Below are 24446 nucleotides of genomic sequence, written 5' to 3'. Positions count from 1 at the left end.
ATTGCCTCTCCTTCACCAGAGGCCAAGAGATTCTCTTCTAACAATCATGGAAGCATTAGAACCTCAGGTTAGTCAGAGAACTGTCACTGCATCGGTGTTCCACGGTCTTGTTCCTTGCAGTCAGTGTACATGTTTCTGCCCTCCATCATGATGACGTCCATCAGCTGAGGAGAAGCATCTCTTAAGGCATCGCTGCCTCTCTTCCTGGCAAGCTGAGAGGAGTATGTGTGAGGGAGTGAAGGACTTTCACAGATTTGAATAGACCAGAGTTTTTCTGCAGAGGAGAAGATCAAGGCAGTTTGGTAACAAACTCTGTTCTTCTGTGCGTGTGTGTGTGCGTGTGTGTGTGTGTGTGTGTGTGTGTGTGTGTGTGTGTGTGTGTGTGTGTGTGTGTGTGTGTGTGTGTGATTGTGTATGCATATGGGAGGGATCACCCCTCTCCCAGTTTTCTTTTTATCTGTTTTCTTTTTTTCCATATTATGCTTAGGTTTAAATTCCTCCGTTCTTTCACAATGCATCACAGGACTGTGCTCCCCTTGTTGCCATGGAGACGTAGTCAGGCAGTGTAGTCTGCGATTCTTGCATGGCTCTGCATACCATGCCAAACGATGGGGCTTCTTGGGACTCACCAGATACTGGTGTCTGTGTGTGGGTGGATGTGTGTGTATGTATGTGTGTGTGTGTGTTTGTGTGTGTGTGTGTGTGTGTGTGAGCGTGTGTGAGCGCGCGCGCGCGCGCGCGTGTGTGTGTGTGTGTGTGCGCCTTTTATATAGAGAGGCAGAGGAGAGGGGAGAGAGAAGCCAAGAGAGAGAGGGAGATAAGGCAAGTCACAGAAGTAAGAGAGATGGAGAGAGACAGGGAGAGAGAGATGGAGAGAGACAGAGAGAGAGAGAGAGAGAAAGAGAGAGTGCAAAAAGGGAGAGAGGAAGAGAAGTGTGTGGGTGGTGGAGTGGAGGCAGGCTGCCATGCTTCTGCTTATTGGCTGTGGTTTGATCTTTAACCTGCTGTTAAATTTTCCTGGGTGTACAGCAGGAGCTGAGCACAAACCTTAATGAGAGATCAGTCATTAGTGTCATACATGTGGACTAATGAAGGAAGAAATTGATGGGAAACCAACTGCTCACAAGTCAACAGTCTCACAGTCACCAGAGCTGCAAGAGATGCTTAATGTATGACTCCAGGGCAGAGTAATTGCTCTCTAGGGCCTTTGCATGTCGCCCCAAAGAAATGTGTGTTCCTGCAGTGGAAATGAAGTGCTTTTCTAGTGAGCAGCAATGCAAGTTTAATGTGATGAGTGGCCAGTGACCAGCGCTTGTGCAGATCTGGCCAGCTCCAATTATAGATTAGCCCCTCTGCAGGTTGGAGAACAACCAACCGTGTCCAGAAGGAAGGTGAGCAAAAAAAAAAAAGAAAAGAAAAAGCCCAGAGGGTTCTGGGAAATGGAGTCCATTTCTCACAACAGAGGGAATAAAAGGTGTCTGCTTTGAGGAATGGAAAGTGAAGGAGTCAGTTGAGCAGAGTCGGTCTTTGTATCTGGAGCATGACTGCGGTGGTGGGAGTGGTGCTGGGGCTGCCCCTGAAGGTCTTGGCTGTGGTAACCGCTGACCCTCACCTCCGCTGCCCCTCACCTCCGCTGCCCTGCCCTGGGGAGCGCGGCTCTCCGAGTCAGCCTCCGTGGCGGATCCACTGCCGCGGAGAGAGAGAGAGAGAGATGGAGGCGGCAGAGACACCATGACAGATGGCCCTGACCTCCGCTGTGTTCTTGTACAAGCGCCCAGGGAACCGAGTGAGGGGGTGGGGGTTGTTGGGAGAGGAGAGAGACGCACTTTTTCTGAGTGCAGCTCGACCGGAGAAGCTTTTGTAGTCCCTGCTTCCTGTCCCAAGTGGGAATTTTTCTGTTGCCACCAGAACCACACACACACACACACACCCAAACCACTGCAGGAGGAAAGCCTTTGACCTCTAGTCTCTAGGCCTGTGAGGTAGGGAACAAAAAGGGGCAAGGAGGCCAAGATAGAACAGGCCCCAGGTCAGTGCTGGTCTCCAGGAGAGGGGGACAATCTCCATGCAGGACTTGGAGCAATAAGCTTTTGCAGAGTAATGGAAATTCCCCTAAGCAAAGCCATCCAGGACACTCATTTAAACCCTGTGCTGCTGGTCCTTGCTAGATGGCAGCTCGACACCTCATGTTGAAAAAAAAAAGCCATTTTAATGCATCAAAACAAGAAAATGGAGACAATGACACAGAGACTTAAATAAACTTAAGCACCGCTAATATACACAGATACCAATTGTATGTAAAAATGTGTTTATATCATAGATGAAATAGATATTTTACTATTTTATTACACTGTATAAATGAATTAGTTTTACAGCAGTTAACAGTGAAGCAGTCCTCTCAGTTGTTCCCCAGATCATTTCCTCCGACCACCATCCCTTGAAGGTGGAAAAGAAAGATGGTGGCTTCTTTTGAAGGCTTGTCCCTGAGACCTGGCCCCCATCCAAGGCATGATTACCCCGACTGTCTTCAAAGGGCCTGCAAGACTGGTATTTAAAGACCTCGAGACGCCTTACTGAAATATACGGTGAGAGCATGACACTCTTCTCCTGCTCAAACTGTTCACGGCCAAACGCAAGAAAATAATTTAAGCCTCTCACATATCCACCTTAACAAACACTTTGATCTTCAACTCATTTCTGACTTTGTGGCAGAACGGTTCCGCCTCTTCCCTAATCTCTACTCCGGTGTCCGGCGGAGTCCGGCCTTTAAGCGAACTGAAAAAAAATGGGAATAATTGAAAAGCCCCGTCGGCACCACATTCAGATCTCCAGATCTTCCCACCCCCTGCTCTCTCTCTCTCTCTCTCTCTCTCTCACCCTCTTTCGCCCTCTCTCGCCTTGCGGAGATGGTTTTTTCGTGACGGTTGCCAGATGCACGCTGGGAAATAAAAGGCCGACTGGTTAGCGGTGCGGGGCAGCGGGGGCACACTGAGCAACACATGTCCACATTTGTGAGGCGGTGTGATAACACACTAAAGAGGCCAGAGAGGCCTGCTCCGCCGCGTGGGTTGCTGTTGTTGCGGCCCGATAAGCTTTCAGTCTTCCGTTGCTGACGAGAGAAACCTTTTTTCCGTTTGCCTACCAGGGACTACATTTCCCAAAAAAACATTGTTGTGCTGTGACCATTGCTACATCACAAAAAGACTGTTAGAACTATTTTGAATGCTTTCTTTGAGAGTCTCAATGGCCAGAGCACACCATTGCTTTTGGGAATAACAGCCAAGCACTCATGGCGTCTCAGTATCAAACTTGTTACTGCAATATGGCTGCTAGTCTCCACTTAACTGTTCTAATACTTGTACTGTAGGTGGTGTGGAACTTCGACAAAGCTGTGACACTGTGCAGGCCTTAATTTGACAGTATGTGTTGCACTTGAGATGCTATATGCACAAATGGCCAAGCAGGCCCCTAACACATTCTGACACTCTTGCTGTTAGTGCCCCCACAATATGTGAGTTAACTGGGGGACAGAGAAAGTAGACATCTGGTGGGTCACTGCTTCCAGCCAGCTGTTATTACTCACCTGCCTCCGATGTCTTGCGTCAGGCCTTTTTATTGTCCAGTTTTGGCCACTGTGGTGTTTCTGTGTGGGAAATGCTGATGAGATTGGTTGTGTTTGTCTTATTGATCCTTAAGCAAGAAGCACTTTCTGAGATACGAATAAGGGTGAGGAAGAGTGTGCAACTGAGATAAAAAGAGAAGAAAATGTTCCGAGGGAAGCAGCGTGATAAGTGCAGTCTCACACATGCAACGCTTGTGCAACGTTATGCGCTGATTACTGGAGCATTTGTCTCACACGTTTTTTTGTTTTTTTTGGTTTCCCAGAAAACTTCTGTCAGTCGAGAAACGAGAAAATGTGATAATTAAAAATGGCAAAAGTGGGACTGGGGTAGTGTGGTGTGGTGTGGTGTGGTGTGGTGTAAGTGAGAGCAATGTGACCGCTGCTGTGAGTGTTTTGCATTATTAAATCCGAACGCTTCCTGTTTCAGTCCCTGGACGTCCCACCCTCCTTTAGGCGGTACATCGCTGAGACAGCTGCCTCTCAATGAGGAAGGCAAACGGGGACAGATCATTCGATCGCAGCCCAATCCATCACGGACTCGGCCTCCATTTAGCCTTGTGTCAGGAGAGAGTCCCCAAGTCAAATACTCCGTTTAAATCGTTCAGTCTGAGTTGTTCAAGAACGAGTGAAGTACTCAGGGCTCAGAGGGGTGGGGGGGTGGGCGGTGGATGCAGCATGTGTTTCTTCTGGGGTGCTGGAGGGACATTCTCTGCCAGAGCCACAGAAGACTATATTGGGTCTTAGAGAGAGCTAAAAACTCAGCATTTGTTTTCATTTATCCACAGTAGCCAAAATTTAAATATTATCTTCAAATAAATGTGCTGTGATTCCGAAGGAATGTGCCATGATTCCGAAGGAATGGCCGCTTAATAGCGTGGCCCAAAAAAATTGTGGGTGGATGCTGATATATTGGGGATATCATTTTCATCCGGGCCTTAAAATCACAATCAATCACGCTGAGCACTTTTAGTGCCACACCGAACGGGCCCAGCGCGTCCAAGACATTAAGCCGTTGATTGGAATCATATTTAGCGGCGGTGGTGCAGATGTAGATTTATTCCAGTGCATCCTGGGCATGTTTCACATATGGGTTTTGATGTGCTCAGCTGTAATTAAAGCCAACAACACTCCGCCAGAAGATGATGACTTCTTACTCTGGGACCCTAAATCTCTCGCTGTGCTGCGGTTGCTAGGGGAGGCCACCTGGAGAGACGCACGGCCCCACTGTGCTCTCTCAGGTGGAAGTGCAATACGGCGGAGATAGATCGTGCTTTATTGAGCTACAGTACCATGCGCAATTGTGTCATAGACCTTCTGTTATTGTGGTGGGTAATTTCTTTTAGAAAATGTTTATGTTTAGTAAACAACTAAGATCAAAAGTGTAAGAGGAGTTTAGAATGGATTAGCATAGATGGTAAAACTATGCAAATGATTGGGTTTTTTTTTAACTTTTAAGCAAAACTAAACCATTTCCGAGAACTTGTTTTTATTTTTCTCACAGCTCTTGAATTATGAATGTAATCGCTCTGTGTTAAAGGCGAGGTATTACTAAGTACTGGAGGTGATTGATCTTCCCACCCCCTTCCACAACAGCTAATGGAGAAGCTCCAATTATTATCTTTTCTGAGGGAAATGAACGCCAGGGCCACTAAACGACAATTGCAACAAACCATCTGTGAAACTCTTTTTTCTAGTCTGCAAACTGGGGCCCTAAATCACGTTTGTACCTCACCCTACCTTCTCCCCAAGGCTAACCGCAACAGTGCTGGGCTTGACCCTGTCCTATCCAATGTCCACTGGGAGGCCCAAAGCAGCCCCAAACTGGACACTCAATGCTAGATGCTAGTCCTGGGCTTATGCTGCTTTCCCCCTCACTAGTCACAGTTTCTAATCTCTTAAGCAGCAACCCCACCTCTCCTTCCATCCCTCTGTCCTGTCCTTCCTATTGCACATGTGTGTGTGTGTGTGTGTGTGTGTGTGTGTCTGTGGTGTGTGTGGGGGTGGGGGTGGGGTGTTGTTGCATAAGTGGCCAAGTGAAGAGCAGATGCCGGCCCTTTTGTCGGCCATGCGGACGCCGTTAACTTTAATCACAGGAGACTCGTGCCCCGCGGCGCCCCCTTTCTCTGGGGGTAAGCACAACCAGCTGCCAGCCAAGAGAGATCTATCAGAGCCGACAACCAGGGGAGGGACAGGGGGTGGTGGAGAGGGTCGCCATGCAGAGAGCACTGCTCTGATGATTGTTTGCGTTTGTTTTGGTGATGGCAGCTTGGTCACCATCTGATGGATCGCGTCTCACACCAAGACAGTTCAGAACAAGTCATCTGTATACAGCAGTGTAAATATTAACTGACTGTTTTAATAGCATTGTCTGTGTCGACCAAGTAAGAGCATATGGGACAGCTTTTGTCTGGAGCTGGTCGCATGTGACGTTGTTGCTGTCGTAGTGCTGTGCTTCACAGTTTCACTTGATCCGAAATGAACCCAATGTTCCTCAATGAATTCTGAATAGCTGGGACCTTTTATTTTGTGTGTATACTGTATGTGTGTGTGTGTGTGTGTGTGTGTGTGTGTGTATGTGTGTGTGTGTTCATGTGCGCACTAATCTCTGACGCACATTGCTTGTTTTGTGTCACCTCTCATGAGGGGGATGTGAGTGGTAAAATTATAGGTTTTGTGGAAAACAGAAAAAAAACGGCTGTCTGCCACTCAGCCAGTGCCGAGCCTGCTTAAACAGACAGCACCATTACGTGAGCCACGCAAGGCCTTTGTTTTCTATTAGCTGCGTTTGCACAAGGTCACCAGCCGCCACCTCTGCCGCTGTCGTCCTCTCAGCGTGTGTCCAGTGAGAATGACGAAAGGGGAACGCTTTTAGAACATGTCCAGAACCTTAACATTGTTCCTCCGGTAGCTAAGTAAAGAACACAGAATTTTTAATGGACGTTTGTGGCATGTAGTGACACACACACATAGCGTATTATGTGTGTGTGTGTGTGTGTGTGTGTGTGTGTGTGTGTTGCTTGGCTTGTGTAAGTTTACTAGTCTATAACAGTTATGAAATGATTGACACAGTCTTTTAACATGAACCTTTATCTTGTTTTAGCCATAGCTGAAGGCAGTGGATAGCACTATATTGGATGTGCTCACCTGGGTGGTTTGTGCACTGATGCAGTGAAGAGGAGCTTTGCGCATGAAATAGATGTGGAATGGAATTTTCAGGCAACTCTGAATGGAAACGAGTGACACAGTGGCCTTTTAGTGAGGTTGTGTGTTTGTGTTTGTTTCTGTGAGTGTGCGTGTGTGTCCGTGTGTTTGTGTTTGTGTTTGTGTTTGTTTGTTTGTGTGCGTGTGTGTCTGTGCGTGTGTGTCTGTGTGTGTGTGTGTGTGTGTGTGTGTGTGTGTGTGTGTGTGTGTGTGTGTGTGTGTGTGTGTGTGTGTGTGTGTGAACGTGTGACGTGTGCATGTTGCAGGAGTGTGGGCGTGCGGGTGGGTGGGCGGGCGTGTGGGTGGATCGGGGGGTCAGCTGGGATGTCCACGGCTGGCTGCACACCGCTAGCTCTCTGTCTACAGGGCGCACCGATTTTTGGCCTGTTGGAACATCTGTACAGTCAGTGGGATCCGGCACCCTGACACGAGCCGAGCAGAGACGCCCGCCCCCAATCCCCCCCCCCCCCCACACACACACACACACACACACACTTCCCCTCAGCCGCGAGTACCAGCAGCCCTAGAATGCTGCAGTGCTGCTCAGTAATGTTGCGAGTGTAATTCCCTTTCAAGTTGTGTGTTATGTAATAGCACCTCAGCCGGCACTCTGCCCCCACTACTGCGTGTGTGCCACAACTGCACACTCGACGCTACTCCACCCCTCCCTACTCCACCCCACCGCTTGACATTAATGTTGCATGGGGATGTTGCATGCCCACTACGCGCGGATGGGAGCCTGACGCCTTACAGTACGTTCATTCAGACTCCGTGTTTGAGATCTAGTGCTGCCGCACAACGTGGCGGATCATTGTTGTGTCTTCATCCGAGCCGCTCCTGCGCTTCAGACATGAGCAACAGATCTCCGAGGTGAGAAATCCGAGGCAAGACGAGGGATGATCAAAGCTCCTTCATTATTAAACAATACAGAATGTAACTGGGGCGCATTAAGTCTGGAAACTTCCGCCCGAGAATTAGCATGGTGAATTTGCATATGCCGAGGGAGAGGTGCACACACACATACTCAGAAACACCTCTGCCTCACTGCATTGTCATGGCAACCGAATGTGTGATTCTCATCTCGAGGCGAATGCAGAATCTGCCTTTACACTGTCCGTATCTCCCTGCACATGTACAGCTGCCTGCTTAAATTTCCGGAAAGCCTTGTCCTGCCATTATGGACCAGATCCCCTTCCTCTGCCCCACTCCCCACCCCTACTTCCAGTTAAGCCCCCCCCCCCACGCCTCCACCCCCCTTCAACTCACAGCCAATAAAGTGCTCTGGTAATCTGTGCTCTATGGCCTAAAATGAGCTGTATTGCTGATGGTTGCTAGGTTACTAAGGACAGAACCTGTCTCCCCGCATTCCCTCAGCCGTGTTTAACATAGTCTGTTATTAGCGGTCAGATTGCTGCGCTACACTCTCCTGTCACCAGGCGAGGAAATGGAAGTTAGATCTTCACCTGAAGACTCCATGGAAAAAATACCATGGGAAATTAGCCCTTTAATTGGAATCTCGGGATGCGCCACCGAAGTGTGTCTTGTTTCCTTTGAGCAGAAGCAGTAGAACATGGTGGAGTATGATTCTTTCTTGTAATTACATTTGACAAATAGTAAGTATAACTGCAGAATGACATGAAAAGATGATTGCTATTATTTGACTGTTTACTATTATTAATTAGTTAATATGTAATAACTAGTATATAACATAAATTACACATTGTCTTAAATTACTTTATTTTTCATGGTGTTTAACATCAACAGAACACACAAGCATACATCCCTGCCCCCCCCCCCCCCCCCTTATTCTAGACTAATTTGGCACGTTTGCCTAAAGTTTGGAGCACATTCTTTATTATTGTCCATAAACTACTCCATCAGTAAAGAATTTATCATGGTCCACTGCAAGATGTAGATTGCAGTCCAGAGACTCATTTACGGACTTCAGCAGAGGGCCTCATCAGAAATAATAACGCTTGTCTGGACAACAGCAGTTCTCTCGGCCACATCTGGTGCCCCCTCCTCCACTCCCTGGCATGGCTGCCCATAGCGGCAGGTGTGTGGACGGCAGAGCGGAGGTGCCAATTACTCATCAGTAAGTGGACGTGAGCGATCAGAGGGGATGCGGCGTGCTGGGCCCAAGTCAATGGAGAGACAGATGGAGATCTTTTGCGTCTAATGAGTCGCTCCAAATGGCCTGAAACGCGGATCTCCAGATCAAACATGCCTTCGGTGGCTCGGAAAGCCGATGATAGGCAGAACAGCTGAAGCCTCAATCTTTCTTTCACTCTTGCTCTGTCTCTCACTTTCTCATTGTCTGTGCATAGTAATGCAGTTGAGCCATGTGATTCAGTGAATTAGTGTACACAAACAAACACACACACACACACACACACACACACATACACACACACACACACACACACACACATACACACACACACACACACCTCATCCTCAGTGCTCAGGAAGATCCCCTCTCGCATGCCTCCCTGCAGATCCCTCTCTCCCATACTCACATCACACACACACACACACACACACACACGCACACACACCCACAGACCCACAGTCTGAATCATGTGGAGCTCCAGTATGTCTGCCCCTGGTGACTTATGGGTGTCCTGCTCTCCGAGGCCCTGTGGACGGGGCCAGTAATGAGCAGCCTCCACTTCACACACAACTCTCTGACCGGGCCGCTGACATAATCAGGAGACACAACTCTCTGACCGGGCCGCTGACATAATCAGGAGGAACATCTGAAATAAATGGCCTTTCTGAATTAGGGACGCCCGCTTGCTACTGCGCCAGTCATTCAGGCAGCGTAGCACTGGACAGCCAAATGGCTCTTGCTAAATCACTGCACAGAGGACAAACCCAATGTGGATTAGGTCAGGTTAAATCTGATGTCTCGTCCACTCTTATCACCTGCCTAGACTGCGTGCATTTCCACTTTTGAATATTGCAAAATGCATGCAAATGGTGGTGACAGTGCCAGATTGCTAGCCTGTCTGCTTTGCCTCAATAACCTGCATTTGTTTATATAAGGACTCACTCATGTTGGAGGGTTCCTGGCAGGTAATGCTTTTTTGCATGCCGTGATTCCCTGTGCGCCTGAATGACAAACATTATTCCTCTGTCATGACTTGGCTCGCCGTCTAACCCTTTAAATGTAGCAGAATGTGCGGGAGAGCCGAGCGTGGGGGGAGCGGGCGGCGGTAGTGGCGGTGGGGCCAGGCCGATGGATCACCGTGTCTCAGCCCTAATCTGGGAGGTTTAGGCTGTAATGCGGTCACAGGCAGTTGGGCTCAGCGATTCCGTGGGCCCCCCTCTCGGCTTGTTGCTCACCATCTGGATGGCTGCCGAAGGGCTCTCTGACTCAGCCGCTTCTCTGTCTTTCTCCTGGCGTGCGCCCGCTGTCGCCACCGTAGCCGCCGCCGCCGCCGTTGTTAGCGGCCGGAGCCCCCGGATGCCGAGGGAAACTCAGGGTGTTTTGGGTCCTCGTTCCTGTGTGTTCCCTTTTGAGCGTCGTTCAGGCCAGAGGACTGTGCAGGGTGTAGAGCGCTGATCACATTTCATGCAACGCGCCAAGAAAACCTATTCATAACATTGCAGGTCAGGAGAGAGAGAGAGAGAGAGAGAGAGAGAGAGAGAGATAGAGAGAAACAGAGAGAGAGAGAGAGAGAGAGAAGGGCAAGGAGAGGGAAGGAGGAACTGGTCCCCTCGGTTGGAGCCCGCTGCCAGAGGCCGTCAATATGGCCGTCCACAGGGCAAACGCTCCTTGATAGATGTACCAATAAGACATAAGGGTGTTCGTCCGTGAAGGAGGCCATCAATAATGAAGCTCCCTCTTTCCACCTTTGCCTTGCTGCTAGGCGGGCCAGCCATACGGGCTGAGCCTCCCAATGCCATCAGCACCTTTCTCTCTCTTTCCCTCTCTTCCTAACTCCCTCTCTCTCCCACTCTCTCCCTCCCTATCTCTCTCTCTCTCTCTCTCTCTCTCTTTCCCTCTCTCCCTAACTCTCTCCCTCTCCCACTCCCTCTCTTTCTCTCTATCTCTAACTCATTTACTCTCACCCTGTCTCTCTCCTTCCCCCTCTCTTTCTCTCTTTGTATCTGTCTCTCTCTCCCTCTGTCACTCTCTCCCTAGCTCATCCACTCTCTCACTTTTTCTCTCTGCCTCTCTCTCTCTCCCTCATACACACACACACACACACACACACGCGCACACACGCACACACACACACACACACACACACGTGCACACACACACACACACACGTACACACACACGCACACACTCACACACACACACACACACACACACACACGCACACACACACACATGCACACACATGCACACAGACATCACACTTTGCCATGAGGTGATGGACGTATGCGGCGAAAGGAGGCATAAATCTGTGCCGTTGCCCCAGGGGCTGATGGGAAAAAGATGTGAGAGTTTATGGTGCCCCCAAGCCCCTCTGCAGCAGGTGAGCTTTGTAATAATAACACCCCTCTGTATTTAGACTGCTCCTCTTTTATTCAATGCAGTTTAGCCTGAAGTGCTTCACTCATATTTTTTAGAGGACAAAAAAGGATCTTTTCAGCTTGCCACTAAAGCACTAGGCAGATAAACATAAAGAAATAATGGAAGACGGATGTGCAAGGTGTTTTGAAAGCAGAAGAGGGCAGCGCTTTGAAAAGAAGTGAGAGCTTTGTACAGAGATATTCAGTATACATATACAGTACGAAATGACAGTTTGCTTTGGCCGCAGCATGACTTTCTCTGTTGCTTCTGTTCACTTCTGTAACTGCACACTGTCTCTCATCATATTGCGTTCAGTGCTAAATCATGAGATCAGAGTCCCAGTGTCGTCATTCATAGTCACTCAAGGACAAGGACTCCCTCGTCTGTGTGTACGACCGACCCAAGATGTCATCCACACCCCCCCACCCCCACACACACACCCACTAGCACCACCACCACCCACTCCAGAAGCTCCATGGTGATGTGGAGTAAGAGTAAGAGGTCTGAATGCCCACCCCCTCCTCTAATGACGTCACGAGTGTTGCCCTCACCTTCAAGGCTGAAGCAACTAGCTAGTAGAGGCCACTCTCTGGGTCTGGGTCTATGTGGAAGGCTGTCAAAAATGTCAGACTGCAGTGATTTATTTTTTAGAGGCCTCTGTGTCTGTCAGTCAGTGTGTTATCAGTATCGTGAGCATGACAAATTGACTGTTTTTATGTCACAAGACTTTGTTTTGACTGTGATGACAGCACCTGAGCACCCTCTGCTAATATGAATAGTTGATTGAAAAGACCTCAAGGCTAAATCATTGTTGCGGAATGCCTTTCCTTTTCTTGTGCTGTGTATCTCAGTTGGATGTGGTCTTCTAATTACAACACCTAGGGCTACTGTAGCTTTAAGGAGTGAGAATAAACCAATGATGCGGTATATCTAGTCTCTCAAGTGAGCTTAGTGCAGTTGAACCTCCAAAGAAAAAAATTGCAGGCTTGATGTTTGTCCATGATTCTTGTTAGTTGAATTGCACCGTGTTGGGATTTGCATGACCAGGCCCCAGCACAGCAGCCCTTACACAGATGTAGTCCGCTGTGGCACGTTGCTTAGTGTAAAATCAATCACTCCAGTCTGATGTTATGCATTGCTTCAACTCCCAGCAGCTGAGGTAGACATTGGGGCTCCTTGGGGACCCTCCCAGTGTAGGTAGTTTCCTGTTGACGCAGTGTAATTAGCCCTGGCCTACAGCGACCGTATACAGTGAGCTCTAACCTCCGGCTCCGAGAAACGCCACCTCAGCTCCGGGAGCGGACAGGGCAGCCCAGGGACGATGGCAGTTAGATGAAGGTATAGAGCTCTAATCAATGCCTGACCGCAGGAGCAATTTAGGTCATTAAACATGTACACTGCACGTCTGTCTCTCTCTCTCTCTCTCTCACTGTGAGTATGTGTTTGTGTGTGTGTGCATGTGTGTGTGAGAGAGAGAAAGAGAGAGAGATAGAGAGAGAGCATGTGTGTGTGTGTATTTGTGTAAGTAAATCACAGCTATTGATTCCTACAAATTGTCCCAAATGAACAGAAGTACCATTATTTGCCAAAGAGCATGCGAATGAGCTCACTGCGCTCGGCGTAAGACAGCAGAATTTATTCATCCACGATTTAATACAACCACTTAAATCTCTGGTATCTCTTATCCGCTGCTCGGCTACCTATGTATTGTTAACATGGGACAAAGATTGCCAACTACGGAATATTCTAGATGTATTTGATACATTTAAGCAAACAACAATAGAGCTATATATTGCCGAGGTGCAGTTTTTGTCTGTCCAGGCAATCTTTTAGGTGGTGAACAATGACTGCCTTTCTTGGCAGCAGAGAGGAAACACAGAGTGGAGCAGAAAGTTTGTTTTTTTCCCACAGTTCCTTGGTTGCCATGATTTAATCAGGTTTCACATCAGCTCTGCTCTGCCTCTTCGCCCAAGCTAAAAAAAGACGAGAGCAGAAACTCAATTAGCACCTCTTTTTCTCACTTTTTTCCTTCTTTGAACAGCCAAGCTGCAAAAGATGACAGATATACATATGTGTGTGTGTGTGTCTGTGTGTGTGTGTGTGTGTGTGTGTGTGTGTGTGTTTGCAAATGCAATGATGTTGTGCATGCATGTGCAAATGTAAGGCTGCAGTGAATATGTGCTTGAGCATGTTATCAAATTAGTACAAAAACTACGGTGGTGGTGGTGGTGATGATGGTCGTTGCTTAATTAGTTACATTGCCAGTTTCAACATCATTGCATCATCACACATCTGTATAGCCAGCATAGTGCAGCATAAATCATCACACATCTGTATAGCCAGCATAGTGCAGCATAAATCATGCTTTTCTGCCAGGGTGGTTTAGGGCAGCACAAGCACTACTTTAGCCCAGTCACAGTACTTTGAGTGTGTGCTTTCTGATGTCCCTGTTAGCGTACGGCTCCTATAGCCTACCCAAGTGATCGTGACCATATTGTGTGCACTCCGTTTTTGTAATGTTCGCACTGTCCGTACAGGAAGCATAGAAGTAGTGGTGTTGGTGCAATTTTGCACGACAGGTTACCTAGCAACCAAAGACAGTAGGCAACACACACACACACACACACACACACATGCATACTTTTTTCATCAGGGCATGGAGGAGAAACTCATTGGACTGCGATTGTGTGCATTGTGTGTGCAGTGCAAGCCTGGATGGCTAAAAGTGGTCAATTGGTCAAACATAATCAGAGCCCATTGGAGTAAATGCCTCTAAATACTGCAGGGCATTGCCTCTTTAGCGGACTGTGTGATTGGCTGCCTTGCCGCCTCGGCTGTTTTGAAGAGAGCAGCAACATTCTGCCCAGGAGCTGAGCTGAAGAGGGATTACAGGGGGTGGTGTGTGTGTGTGTGTGTGTGTGTGTGTGTGTGTGTGTGTGTGTGTGTGTGTGTGTGTGTGTGTGTGTGTGTGTGTGTGTGTGTGTGTGTGTGTGTGTGTGTGTGTGTGCGTGTGTGTGTGTGTTTTCACATGCTCAGGTGTCCATGCATGTGCATGTTCTTGTTTGTATATCTGTGTGAAAACATACATGACTGTTTGAGTGTATGTGCGCGCATTGGACAGAAGTATAGTTGCTTTGAGATTGATTTAGTACTTAACAAAAGTGAATTTAAGAGCCACACTCTTGCCTTAAATACAACCCTGTGAGCAGGACTAATGAAACCAATTGCTTCAACTCTCCCAAATATACAACAGGGAAGTGGAGCGCTGAGCAAAGTAATTAACCCAGTAAATTTCCACTGCGTTTAGCCGAGTCCCCGCCATTTAACTCCGTACGTCAGGTTAGGACTGTGGACGCAGACTCACTCGAGGGATGGCCAAAAAACATTAAGCAGCTAACAGAATTATAATAGCACATTTATTATTTTGTCTTCAGCATCATTAAAAATAGGCAACAAATATGGAACTGGGCTAGACAAAAAGCAACATTGTCATGACAAACTGGGATGCTCGTTGTGGTGCTGGAGGATGTTTAAATGTCTAAATACCCTACATTAGTCTCGCTGTCAGTGAGTGGCCTGTTTCACAGGCATCAGGTCCTGTGTGTGTGTGTGTGGGTGTTTACTGTGTGAAGGAATGAATAGGAATCAAGCTACAAGTGTGGTTCCAGTTCTGGCTTTGACTACACAAAGCGTCATCAAATTATAGAGCGATAGTTCCTTCAAGGACCCTTCACTGCTACCTGCCAGAAATCTTGAAATCCACCACTCTAACACCTCACTTGTGCTGCATTGCTAACACTGTCATTTTTGCCGTTGCCTTATTAAGTGTGATTCAACCTCAGCGACACTCGTTCTATTTAAGACTAATGTGGCATTTTTTTTCTCTACAACATGTCTGCCATATAGCTTCTGCACCAGGGGTGCAAGGTTGTTTTTAGTCCAATCAGGCAGCTAATTGATTTAGTTAGCTATTAAGAGCAGCCACTGTAGCAGTGCACTGTTAGGGATCTCTGTGGAGCCTCTAGAGGGACGGGCCTGCAAACAGGACAAGACAAGAGAGCATGTGAGTGCTCATCACCGTGTATAATTATCTGTGCCTGTTCACCAATTATAAAGGTTGCTGACAGAACGAGACGGGAAACAGAGCAAATTAATCATATCTGTTTGTGTGTGGGAATCCACGCCATGATGCCTAACTAAGCAATGCCATTGGGTTGCTGAAAGAACCATTTATTTGTGTGTTGCAAACAGCCTGTCTGTGTTTGGAGCTCTCTGTCTCATTCTAGATATGCTGCATGTTTAATAAATATCGCTCCCTTCAGCCAGCATACTGAAATGTTTTTCTGTGTGATTCAATTTTTGCATCACAATATATTTATCAGGCATGCTTTAGCATCATAGAAGTTTATGAAAATGACTTTTGAGACTGAGATTATTATTTTGTTTTTGTTGTTTCTCCTCACTCTTCATGATGACACTTATTGACCTATTGCTTACAGCACACAGCTGAAACTCACCCTGACCGTGACGAAGGAGGCCCCCGTGGTAATCCCATGTCTCTGTTTGTTTTTGGTTCTTTGTTTGTAGAATCACAGTGTACACTGTGTGGTGAGCCTGAAGGTGAGTGTGCCGGTCTTCCCACCTTAACTTCATCATCAACGCTTCCGCTGATCCTCACACAGCTTACAGGGAGGGGAGGTGGGCTTGGGGCTGGGGAAGGGGGAGCGGGGGTATTGGATAGTAAACCTGTGTAGTCGAATGACCATTGCTGACCACAAAGCTGCTTTCCCATCAAGCCTCTGCTTCTACCAGTTCATCACTTAACATCTGGCCACCTCTCATGACCCCATGGTGGGGAAACCGTCGCCGCCGGCAACTAATATGGCTGTCATCCCTTGTGGAAGAGCTGCATGTGTTGTGATTTGTGGTGGCTGCTGCCGCACTAGTGCTCATTCAGTTTCTGCTCTCTCCCTCTCTCCCTCTCTCCCTCTCTCTTTCTCTCTCTGTCCTAGAGCTCTGTCTGTTTGTAGCTCCTTTTCTCTCTTGGTTCTTCTCCCTTTCCTCATATTCCTCATTCCTCCACTCTTTCTACATGCCCTATTCCCTGTAACATTCATTTTGTAATTCTCAAATGCTCCCTTTTCTCCTTGTTATCTCTCCTTTCTTTCTTTTGCCCATTCTTCCCATCATTCACTCTCTTTCTCGCCTTCTCTCTCTCTCTATCGCTGTCTTTGTGGAAATACTGTGTGCTCTCACATGAGCTTGTCATTGCAGTCTGTCGATGTTTGTGCTGCTCAGTTCTGCCCCCCCCCCTCTCTCTCCCCTTCCTCTCTCCCCCCTCTCTCCCTCTCTCTCTCTCTCTCTCTCTCTCTCTCTCCTGTTCACCCTCTGTCTTGGTTGCTCAGTGACATGCTCTCGCTGTGACACACATCACATACACCACCCAGTGCAGCAGTAACAAATCTGAAAACTCAGACCCAGAATATCCTCCTCAGTGTCTTCCAGAGAGACAGACATTGCAGCACACAGTACAAGGGGTGGGGGGTGGGGGGGGGGGGGTAAATCATTACAGTGAGGAATGAAAATGGCAAATATAAATACAAAAATAGCAACAGCAAGGCTCTCGCTCATAACCTTGCCAGGATGTTGCTATATGCATCCCCAAGTCATCTGAGTGATTCCTCATGTTCAAAATCAATAGAGCTCTGGGTTGGCCTCTGATTGGATTAAGACGTAATGGAATTGACTGGACTAGTTGCGTCTGTGACCCTGCTGCTGAGAGGAGACGAGACGAGAGAAAAGGAGAGGAGAGGAAAGGAGAGGAGAGGAGACGAGAGGAGAAGAGGGGAGAGGAGAGGAAAGGAGACGAGAGGAGAGGAAAGGAGACGAGAGGAGAGGAAAGGAGAGGAGAGGAAAGGAGACGAGAGGAGAGGAAAGGAGAGGAGAGGAGAGGAGAGGAGACGAGAGGAGAAGAGGGGAGAGGAGAGGAAAGGAGGCGAGAGGAGAGGAGAGGAGAGGAGGCGAGAGGAGAGGAGAGGCGACAAGAGGAGAAGAGGGGAGAGGAGAGGAGGGGAGAGGAAAAGAGGGGAGAAGAAAAAAACAAAAAGGGAAGATGAAATAATGGAAAGAGGAAGGGAGAGGCTAGCCAGGCCCCGCCCACCTAGATCTTCTTTCAGGGAGATGTAGTCTGGAACACCACGTTCATAACCGTTTCCCTCAAACAAGAAAAATGTCAGGCTAATCAGCAACGAGAGGGGACGATGAAACCGAAACTTATTGTGATAAACAGAAGCAGCAACACCTGCAAACATCAAAAATATAGTTGGAAAATGCAGAAATGTATTTGCAGCAAAGGCCCACATACATTTTTTCCTGACTGTTGATGCTGTTTATTGTCAGTTTGTAAAGTTTAGGCGAAGTAGGAAGTAACGTTAGGAATCTCTGATCAATGCGATTGGTAAGGCTGGACCAATGATTTCAAAGTCAGTGCCTGTTGTGATGCAAGGGTTGGAAACGAATCCCAATCATGAGTCACCAGACTCTATGCACTTTGTGAATGAGTTTGGTTCTCTCCAGGCTAGGGAGAGGCAGGGAAGCAGGAATAGTGTGAAGGAGAGGATGGGTGGAGTGGACTGGGGTGGAGAGCACAGGTAGAGAGAGAAGAGAAAGTAAAGGGCCGTTCACACCAGGAACCAGAACTGTAATCATAACAGTCGGCAAAAACAGCTATTTGAAGTATTGCTCTATATGAATGACAATGTCCACACTGCATACTTTAACGATAAGGACATGAAGAATGAGATCACTGGGGATCACTTTCACATTCTTCAATTTTAAGAATGATAAAAAACTGACAGCCAATCATAATCAATCAAATGTCAGACTTCACGTTCAACATGAGGAGAGACTTCCTGTATCGTTGGTCTGTGTGGACATTCATAGACAGTCTTTATAGTTATCCTTCCTGCTGTGAATGGCCTGGGAGAGAAGTGAAGACAGGAGAAGATGCGGACACAGAGGAGAAGTGATGAGAGGAGAGGAGAGGTAGGGAAGGGGAACATTAGAGGAGTAGAGATGAGGGGAGAAGTGAGGAGAGGAGTGGAGAGGTAGGGAAGGGGAACATTAGAGGAGTAGAGATGAGGGGAGAAGTGAGGATAGGGCCCAGGGGAGAGCTGTCCTTCACAGATGGGACTGGGGGCTTCAGTGTCCCTCAGCGCTTCTGGACACTCCACTGTGCTGCACGTCTCAGCGCTCACTGCCTCGCCACTCTCACAGAGGGGGCCCATGTCCCTGTAGTCACACTACACATGGACACACACACATGCACGAATGCACACACACACGTATACACACACACGCACACACATACACATATGCACACACACACACACACACACACACTAATAAATGAATACAACCCAGAGGCTCTCAGACCTGAAATGAGCTAGCCCCAGAGAGATATGGTATGTCCTGCCCAGCTGAAAAGGACATGTGTTTTGAGAGATAGATAGTGTTTATGCATGTGTGTGTGTGTGTGGGGGGGGGGGGGGGGGGGCAAGGGAGAAGGGGAAGATAGAGGGGCTGGGAGATAGAGAGAGAGAGGGAGGAAGATGGAGAAAGAGAGAGAGAGAGAGAATGGTGCAGTTTGCCCTCTCAGAGATAATACGTAGCAGTTCCTGAAAGATTTCAGCTGGGGTGGATGAATGTGTGAGGCATGGCCAGATGCAAGGACCAGGGAGGAAATGTCAGAGAGAAAGAGCAGCTCGGAGAATCCAGGCATTACAGACAGCATATTTGTGAAGGGTTATTTAAGCATATAATGTGTGTGTGTGTGTGTGTGTGTGTGTGTGTGTGTGTGTGTGTGTGTGTGTGTGTGACGTGTGTAAGTGTGTGTGACGTGTGTACTGTTTGAGTGTGTACGCGTGTGCACTAGGGCATGTTTGAAAGTGAGTGGGCGAGACATAAAATAGTCAAAAGCGAGAAAATCAGTATGTCAGTGGATGCGAGTCAGTGAGGCTTATTGCCTTCAGGTAATCCCCATGCGTAGCGTAGGACATCATAACAAAAACAAATAAATAAAACACACACACACACACACACACACACACACACACACACACAGTCTTATCTCTGTGCCCCGGCGTGAAGTAAAAGCCACGGGCCAAGACCAGCTCCTGCGACGTTGCCCACTCACTCACTCACTCACCCCCACTGCCCAAAATGTACAATATCATCCAAGTACAGCCGGAAAGTTCCAGAAGGCCCAATGGCTCCGCCGTGACGAAGCATGGGCAGACTCTCAGTCTCTTGGAAGAACATTTGGTCGCCGCGGCGCTCCCAGTGAGCAGCATGCATGCATGCGAGAGCCACACAGAGCTGCTCCGGGGTGTTCTAGCATGTTCTCCTAATTTGTCTCAAGGCTGGTTTTTTTCCGTCCCGTCCCTTCTGGCCGCGCTGCTCCCTCAGTGTTTACTGCTGACGCTCCTGCGGGTTCAACAAATAATATGCTGTGTACTGCTGCGTGTGGTGGGTCAACAGAGGCTGTGATGACCAAATGTTTGTCATCCCCAAGTGGGAAAGACAGAAAGTGGAAGTCAAAGATATTACCTTCCTTCCATGGAAAAACTACGGCGGAAACAGTATTTTCAATGAAATGTTCAATTGACACATTAACTTACAGTAATTTCCTGTGTATTAGCCACATTGTGTATAAACCGCAGGACTGTGTTTTATGCAAGTTAAAAAAACAAAATCATATTAATACCATATTAACTGCCCCCGTGTATTAACATCAGAGCTGAAGAAATTGTGCAAAATCAATGTATAAACTGCAGTTAATAGTTGGGAAATTACAGGTATTTAGTCAGCTACAACATATATATTTAAAGACATACATGAGTGTGTACACAGTATATATACACACACACTTAATCATAATTATTATCATAATTCAAGTTCTAGTTCAATTATTCTACTAGTTTGCAGAATAGAATTGAATAGCAGGATAGACTAGATCAGAAAAAACAATCCTCACTTCAGTTTCCTGAATGGATTTATTAGGACAGTAAAGCTCAAGTAATACATAGAGCCCGAATCATCCTGAGAGTGTGCGGTCATTAAACAACTCTAATGGCATTTTAGAATGATTTGTATGGATCGGTCACCACAGCACAGGGAAGACTGGTAGATTGCAGATTGGTATTTCTTGGATGTACACAGTACAAACAGATTATGCAGATGAAGTCCAGTAGAGGGTAGACACACAGAGAGAGAGAGAGAGAGAGAGAGAGAGAGAGAGAGAAAGAAAGAAAGAAAGGGAGAGTCAGAGGTCAGAGAAAGAAACAGTCAGTTTTACTCAGACTGAATCAAATTAAGAACATCCACACATTGCAGTCGTGCCATTGCAGTGTGTAACACATAACGACGGAGTTAGCTGACCACTTTTAGCCGAGCGGGTGAGATGCTTCATGTCATAATCAGATAATTACTCTGGCAGATAATGAAAGTCGGAATGTGAAATCCTGCTATGTGCTGCCATAGTTTCCCCTGTACTGGGCTGTCACTGTGGTTTTGATGAAGTACTACTCATTCCATGAGAGGCAGCCCACTTCCGCGGTTATTCAATTTTCTATTTAAAAATGATCAGTATGCCATGAGCCATCATTCAGTGGCGTGCATTGATTGTGTTAGACAACTATGTGTCCATGCGATTGTGTGTGGGAGCCCATTCTCAGCGCCACGGCAAGAGGATCCAAATGGAAATGTGTGTTATTGTACAGCTGGAATGAAGGTTGTTGTTGTTGCATTACCATGAATTCCCTGAGCCCCTCCACCACCGTTTACTCTCACTGTTTACCCGAGTGGTCTTGAACTTACCAACATCTCAGTCACAAATGGGAATCTGACAGTCATATTGGCGTTTCATGCTTACTTGTTTGCAAACCAGCATTAAGGGAACTGATAGATTGCAATTATAGGTCGTGAGTTATGCAGGCATGCCCCGGCGGGAATTGTGTTGTGCTACGTGGTACACCTTTCCTCTTAGAGAGCACAATCCATTGGGTGAAAATGGGCTCCTATTCATAGGTTCCATTTCATATGCACCGCAGGAAAACCTCAAGCAAACAAAGTAGGACATTCAATCCCACACTGGAAAATTGAAAAGCAGTGTTAATGTAATCATTAATGCTCGCTCAGGCTGTTCAATAAATAAATGGGAATGGATTATTTGTCTGGGTGTTTGAATGCAAAACTGAGGCTGCGTCTGAGAGGGGGTGAGGGGGAGGATGTTGGGTAATGTGAGTATTTGGCGGTCTCAAATAGCCTGGAAAAAAACAAGAGGAAAAACAAACAATGGCCGCCTCACCAGTCAGTTGTTTGTGATGATGAGGGCATATTAAATGATCATTATCCTCTAGACCCCCTTCTGTTTCTTCCTCAATTACTTTTGAATTACTTACTAATCAAGTAAAAAGACATATGGGAAAATTTCTAGTCCCAACTTAGTTAAAAACTTAGTTAAAACATATTGTGTGTGTGTGTGTGTGGGGGGGGGGGGGGTTGCTTGTTTTGTCTCCCAGGCTGTTAGGGCAATTTCCTCGGCGGTTGTTGATGTGTGTATTCAACAAGGCTTTTCACCGACATTCATTCAAGGCCAGAGGGGGGGATCTGAGGATCCCACAGACACGGACCCTCCTCACCTGAGGGGGCAGGAGCAGCAGGAGGTGCTGAGCTGGAGCTCCTGCTCTGGAGGGGCACTTTAAGGCCGAGGAGGCTCACATGGGAGGCTCACATGGGAGGTCTACATCACAGCTACTCTTGACAATAACACACACACATACACAAACACAGACACACACACACACACACACACACACACATATATATATATAGTTCTGCATTTCCATCGCTGGGATGGAAATGAGTATGTGACTTTTAGTAAATGCCAGGGGCTAGGAGAGTTTGGGCTTTGAGCCCCGGAGCCGCTCATTAGTGGTGGATTCATCCCCACCCAAGCTCTGACAAAAGGTCTGAGGCACTCACCACAAATTAGAGGAGGAGAAGGTGTGTGTGTGTGTGTGTGTGTGTGTGTGTGTGTGTGTATGTGTGTGTGTGTATGTGTATGTGCGTGCGTGTATAATCAGATGAGCCTCAGCTGTGGCTCCTTAGTTTGATGTTTAGAGCCGGTAGCACAAAAGGAACTTTTAAACCGCAGATCAACATCCACCTACACTCTTTACACTTACAGTATGTGCTGCGTGCATGTGTGTGTGTAGGCTGCGGGGAATCTGGTCCTTTTGTGTTTTAGCTTTTTGTGTGCAGTGACGTAAATAGTGACGAAGGCCTAGCATCAGTATTAGAGCCTGCAGTCAGTTCATATCTTACGTGGTTGTGGAAAAACACAAGAATGGTATTCAGAAACCTACACACTGCTGAGTTCCTATTTGTACAAAAGTCTTTAAGTTTAAGGGGGATTGAGTTTTGGGTGATGTTAAATTCACAGAGCTCTGGCATTTGAGTTGGAATGTGTGGATTTAACCGCCTGTCTGCTGGGTGATAACTGCCTCAAATGACGGACAACAAAGACCACACGGAGAGCGGGGCAGTACTGAATAAGTATGGCCAGCGGACCTGTAGGCCTGTGAATTGATTATATAGGTCCGATAGGCTTATAACGAGTCACCTGTTTCTTATTATTGTGTCATTACTGTATGGATTTATAAGAATCACATTAGTGAAATCAAGTACAATAGAAGGAAAACCAGGTAGCAGATTGAACAGGTATTCGTAACAGGTATACGTGTACACAACGTACTTCAGATGTTTCTCTTAATCAAACCACCCAAGGTTACCTGGGCCTCAGGATCACTTTGTTGCTGAATCCATTACCTTTGATTCGTATTCCTTCATACAGTTATATGTCTGGTTGCTCACTGGGGTAGCTTCATGGCATATCACGCATTATCCTCCAAGAAAAAAGCAAAGAGTTCTTGGAGAATTTTGCTCTCTCCCCATGTTGCTGTACCAAACCAGGTTATTGTCTGTGTTCCTGCTCTCTGGGCTTTCTGTAAGCTCTGGAGCTATGTCTAATAGAATTAGGTGTAATGCATATTCCCTCTGTGGCCTCCCAACAGTCTGTATTGAATTTGGAGCACATGGATTTTTAATCTCCAAAATCCATTTACATTATATGGCGGCTAGACATGCAGGGCATCTGCCAGGCTGCATCTGAGGTCAGTGCCTGATAAAACAAACAGCCCTAACCCATCATTCACATAAGCAGTGCAGACTTCAGACATGGCTTTCATATCACCTTCAATGGATATGACTCTAGGGGCTTCAGGTGCAGTGATATTTACAAGTTGATAAAGCACAGGACATGAGCACTAATGTAAGTGTTCACTACTGGCACACATGATGATCAAATCCCTTTGTGCCAGTTAGTGGTGAGCACTTCCATTAGATTCCCCCTCTCGCTGAGGGTGGCAGGAGTTGACAGGTAGGAGGTCTCAAGTGGGCACTGCACCCTCCATCCTGAACGTTGCATTGATTAGCTCACTCCATCTCTGGAGGGCTCAACAGTGGACTCTGGCATCCCAGATCCCCTTGGTGCTGGCGTCCTTCATGGGTCCTTCTGATTGAGTCCTATCCACTGTCTGCCTCTATGAGACGCTTCTGAGCCTGATCTGCAGAGCCTCTCCTTGGATTTCCTAGCTCCTCCAGCAGTCTGATTGTAGACGGCGCCACAGCCCACTTCAACCGGATAGACTTTAGTATTCCAGTCATGCTGTTTTCTGCAGCTGTTTCTACTGCCACGTCTGTGAAATGTAGGTTCTTGCACTCGTAGATGTCTCGAACCAAGTCCTACTACAGAACTGTGAGCTCTGTGATATAAGCAGTCTCCAGTGAGGGGGACATGAGTACCAAATCTGGCCTACGGTTGGCGGAAGCAATTTCACATGGAAAGATTAGCTGCTGGCAGATGGCTACCAGTGTCCACCTCCATCATCTCCCACCATCACCACCAGCAGTCATCCTATGGGACTTCCCCATGTTGTCAGCTGTCCTTTCACAATGGTCCTTGGACATGTC

At 47.4% G+C, this 24446-nt stretch overlaps 1 protein-coding gene across 3 annotated transcripts in view; it reads left to right on the top strand.

Moving 5' to 3' along the window:
* dlgap2a (discs, large (Drosophila) homolog-associated protein 2a) overlaps positions 1-24446 on the top strand; it is a 165434-nt gene that overhangs the window by 64499 nt on the left and 76489 nt on the right. The window contains exon 2 of one of the 3 annotated variants that reach the window (XM_042071883.1): positions 15942-15974. The exons of the other annotated variants lie outside the window; for them this stretch is intronic. The gene's annotated coding sequence lies outside the window, so the exon portion shown is untranslated. The remainder of the gene's footprint in view (positions 1-15941; positions 15975-24446) is intronic. 3 annotated transcript variants of the gene reach the window in all.

This window comes from Alosa sapidissima, chromosome 19 (genome assembly GCF_018492685.1).
Source record: "Alosa sapidissima isolate fAloSap1 chromosome 19, fAloSap1.pri, whole genome shotgun sequence".
Classification (NCBI taxonomy): Eukaryota; Metazoa; Chordata; class Actinopteri; order Clupeiformes; family Clupeidae; genus Alosa; species Alosa sapidissima.
Note: the sequence above shows the minus strand (reverse complement) of the source record. Positions and strands in the feature narration are given on the sequence as shown.